This window comes from Morone saxatilis, unplaced genomic scaffold (genome assembly GCF_004916995.1).
Source record: "Morone saxatilis isolate NCDOM2014 unplaced genomic scaffold, NCSU_SB_2.0 Contig5, whole genome shotgun sequence".
NCBI lineage: Eukaryota > Metazoa > Chordata > Actinopteri > Moronidae > Morone > Morone saxatilis.
Genome location: NW_023340095.1, coordinates 8,888,342 through 8,893,158, shown reverse-complemented (window position 1 = coordinate 8,893,158; position 4,817 = coordinate 8,888,342). Strand labels below are relative to the sequence as shown.

The 4,817-nt window shown below is 41.4% G+C and overlaps 1 pseudogene; it reads left to right on the top strand.

The window, feature by feature from the left end:
* The first annotated feature begins 1 nt into the window (after nucleotide 1).
* Nucleotides 2-2,115, top strand: LOC118339307 (annotated as a pseudogene).
* Nucleotides 2,116-4,817: the final 2,702 nt, after the last annotated feature.

The following is a 4,817-nucleotide window of genomic DNA, read 5'->3' as shown; positions in this document are numbered from 1 at the left end:
TTATGGGACAGCAGGATTTTATCCCAAATTCCTTGTGGATCTTCTATCCACCATTCATGTAATTTCTTATGCTGGATGCTTCCTGCAAGGTTTTGTGCTACACTCTTCAGCTTGTGCTGATTTCTCTCTTCTAGTGCTAATGGCCTATGACAGATATGTGGCTATATGTCGACCTCTGGTGTACCACTCTGTGATGACTATACAAAGAGTTTGTGTGTTTGTGTTTTTTGCTTGGCTTATACCCCTTTTTTTGGTGTTCATAGGTTCAATAACAACATCAATATCCAGGTTGTGTGGCTCACACATACCAAAAAATCTACTGTATTAATTTTTTGATTGGTAAACTAGCTTGTTTTGCCTCCATAGCAAATGTTATTGTTCCAGCTTTAAATTATACTTTTTATTTTGGCCAGTTATTTTGTGTTTGGTCTTACATATATATAATCAGAACATGCCTAACATCCAAAGAGAACAGGAGTAAATTTATGCAGACATGTTTGCCACATTTATTCTGTTTAATAGTTGTTGTTGGATCTTTGCTTTTTGATTTGTTGTACATGAGATTTGGGTCAAAAGATATATCACAAAGTGTTGAGAATTTTATGGCAATAGAATTTCTTGTTGTCCCTCCAATTATAAATCCCCTGATCTATGGTTTCAAACTGACACGAATAAGAAATCGAATTCAAAGTTTTATGTGTGGTAAAAGTTCAGCTTTTAGACAAAACTTATGAGTTGGTCTGCAAAAAGAAGAATCTGTTTGTGTCTGTATGTGATTTGGGAGAAATACTTCTGACAATAAAATATTGTATTGTTGTATCAGTAAACAATGTGACAGTTATTATATCCTGTGAATTTACCAGATTAGTTTTCCTGACCATTTAGGAACAATTCTCTGTTTTATGTACTTTTTAATAAGTTATCTTCTGCCTGAAGCTTGGCCATTGTTTTGTTAGCTCTTTGGTTGTTTTACCTGCATACTATTCTAATGCAGGATGAGGCTGATAAGCAGAAAGTGAAGTCTGTAAATATAGTTAGTCTTCAGGTCTTCAAAGTTTAAAACTTAAATATAATCTAAACAATTTCATTCAGGTTTCTTCACATAAATGAACAAAATCAGGTAAAGGTCCAGTGTGTATATTTTTTTAAAAGTTTCTTACATTTCTTAAAATCAAGAAGGCCTTGCGACCCCCTTTGAAGCTTTGACGACCCCTAGAGGTGACCCCCAGGTTGGGAACCAGTGGTCTGTGGTGTTCATGTCTTGGGGAAGTAGCTTTAGAGGGAAGCCTGAAGGGAGGGAATGGGATTTTACCTACCCTAGGCTTAACATCCTATTTTTAAAATTCATATAAATTCATTCATTCATTCATATACATTTTTTTTTTAAATTGACAGCATTTCACACCAAACTGTGGTGGGCAGCTGGCGTGGCCACAGGGCCGTGTTCAGCGGGAGGGCCTGGGGTGGAAATGGCTGTAGCATGACATTTATTTTATTTGACTCAGTCTCTCCCTGTATCCCTGTTTCCACTTCTCACTTCCCAAGGCCCGTGCATTTCTTAGGAACTGTAACGATTGTCCATCTGTCCCCTCAGTATTTATACCAGCTAATCTCTACCTAGCTAAACCTGAACCAGAATCTGTACATATCTGCCTGCATTTACTTGTTAGAATGTGCATTAGCTTTGCCTTCTTTATTTTTTTAAATTATTTATCTCGTTTTAAAATGTGTCAAATAGATACTGCAAACCAAAGCCTGTTTCCCAGTCTGCTAGCCTGAGGCCTGCTAGGTTCTGGCCTCACTGTCCTGAGCCGGTCTACCAGGAACTTGACTCTCCTGACCCAGCTAACCTTTTGTTGCCTGTCTCCCCTGATCCTGTATCTGCTGAACTTATATGCTTTAAATTGACCAGTGAAGAAGCCACCCTCATGTATGGTAGCCATCTTTGATTTGGTCTGGTCTTGCCATTTCCAGGGAGTATCCCTGCGTTCAAGTCCCCAGAAGAAGTTCTGGTCGTCATGGCTCCTGAGGCCATCAGCTTTCTCAGCTGCCCAGAGGTTCGGCATCATTGCTGCCCAGCGCCACAGAGCCGGCGCTGCCCAGCACCATGACTGACCATGACCTAGAACCCTCTACAGCCACCTCTGCCATTCAATCAGCTGGCCCTGCTAATGCCCATCCAGATCATCAGTCAGCAGGAGCAGCATTTATTCATCTTTACAATTAATCATGCTATCAAATAAAAAAATTATAAAAGTTATACGAATAAAACTATTTCCTGATGCCAAACTCAGTTTTATTCCCTGTAAAAACAGGCAGCTAGGGAGGGACTTATCGCCCAGGGCTTCATGCACCACTGAGCAGCTTTCATAGGTATGAACAGAGCGCTGCCTCTGCAATACATCCATGCCTGTTACCCTCTGCCCTCACTGTCCTGAGCCAGCTAGTCCATCGCCACACGTCTCCCTGATCCTGTATCTCCTGAACCTATTTTAAGGGATAATCCCTCTTTCTGAGTCCTCAGAGGAAGTTATGGTCGCCATCAGCTTTCTCAGCTGCCCAGTGCCACATTGCACTTAGGATTTTATTTTATGTGATGATTATTTTGTATTTTTGTCTGTCTGATTGAATGCTTGTGCTTAACAAATAAATCAGACGTAACTTTCAACAGTTAGTAGTAACAGTAGTTTTTTCACCAAGCACTTTTTTACTCCTTACTCAAGTTAATTATATTTTGGATGATACTTTTTACTTTTACTTGAGTCATACTTATTCTGAAGTAACAGTACTTTTTACTTGGAGTACAATTTTTGGTTCTACTCTACCCACCTCTGCTCTGTTCCGGAGACAACCTTCAACTCAGCTACTGGCTTTTCAAACTGGAAAAAGGCCATGTACAAAGATGGAGGTTTCCGCTTACATGCTAAAGGAGAGCACCATCTTAATGCCATGTTGGCATGGACAGAGTATCAGAGGGGTGTTGAGAACAATACTTTACTCCAGGCAATGGACAAACAGTACCAAAAAAGGTAGAGGAAAAAGGGAAATATATCAAAACAGTTGCTGATGTTTTGCTATGCACAGCCACTCAGAACATAGCACAGCGTGGCCATCGGGAGTCAGAAGACTCAGGAAACAAAGGCAACATTTTGGCCATTTTGGAGCTCATAGCCAAGCATGACCCCTTAATAAAACAGAAAATGGGACATAGCAATGCCAAGTACACCAGCAACCATATTCAGAATGAGATTTTAGAGGTTTTAGCAGATATGGTGAAAAAAGACGTTATTGAAGAGGTAAAAGAGTGTTCAGTATTCTAGCTGATGAAACAAAAGACTTAAAAAAACAGGAACAAATTTCATTAGTACTCAGGTACTACTACAGAGGTACAGTGCATGAAAGCTTCATGCATTCTGAGCATGCAGACAAACTTGATGCTGCTGGGCTAACTGAAAAAATTGTTAATAGCCTGCAAAAGTATGGTTTAGAATACAGAGAACAGCTGGTGGGGCAGGGCTATGATGGGGCTTCAGTAATGAGTGGCAAACACAGTGGTGTGTCTGCAAGGATACAGTCCCTGGTTAAGCATGCCTTTTATGTGCACTGCAATGCACATTGCCTAAATTTGATTATTGTGGACACAGAGCAGTACCAGAAGCATCATACTTTTTTTCAGCACCTTTATGTGTTTCTGTCAGGATCCTATGTCCACCAGAAGTGACAGGACATACAGCGCTCAATGTATCAGGAGGATCAGCCTCAAGAGTTGCCCAGACTCAGTGATATTAGGTGGGCTTGCAGGTATTATGCCTGGCGAAAACTAATGGACCCGCTTCCAGCTGTGCTACACATCCTTCATGACATTGATGAGGAGAATAATGGAGACAGAAGTGTAGAGGCACGTGGACCGTGAGGGCAGCTAAACCTAGATTTCATTGGCCTTCTAGCAACCTTTAGAAGAATACTTGGAGTTACAAGGTTTTTGAGTGACATGCTGCAGTCCTCATCAGTGGACCTCCCCAGAGCAATTGACCTCATTGAGGCGCTGCAAGACTCAGTAGTATAATATAGAGATGAATCATCTTTTGACCAGCTGTGGACAGAAGTGCTAAGCATCGCTCAGCAGTGCAACATCAGCAGAGAGAGGATGTCTAAAAGGCAACCTAAAACAAGCTCTGCTCTTAACGACGCTGTTGTCATTTCCACAGTTGGTCAGCGATACTGTGACATCAGCAAGGATGATTTTTGTAAGACTGTTTACTATCCGATCCTAGGCCGTGTAAATGCTGAGCTAGAGAGGCGGTTTTCAAAAACCAATTGAGATATCATGAGAGGGATTCAGGCACTCAATCCTAAAAGCAACAGCTTTTTAGAGGAGGCTCCTTTGTTTTTGTTTGGAACCATTTACGACACAAACCTGGAGGATCTGAAGCATGAGCTCCACCAAGCCAAGCGGATCTGGAAGAGAAACAAGGCAGCTGGAATGAAGAATCTCACCAGTTTGCTTGAGTTTACAGAGTTCCTGGAGCCATTTAAAGAGGTCTTCTATGAACTGTTCAGGTTGTGCAAAACTGCTTTGGCCCTACCTGTAAGCACAGCTGCCTGTGAACGCAGTGTGGAGTCCAAGAGAGCCAAGGCCTTGGATATGGATGAGTTTGTAAGGTTGTTCAGCAGCAAACACAGCAATCGCAAGATACAGTTATTTTGAAGTGTCAGCACCTCCAAATGAGTGGCACATTGAGTGGTACTTATTCTGATTGTGATACCACATAATTGTTTACAATACACAGTGTAAAGAGCTGAGCACTACTGATTTT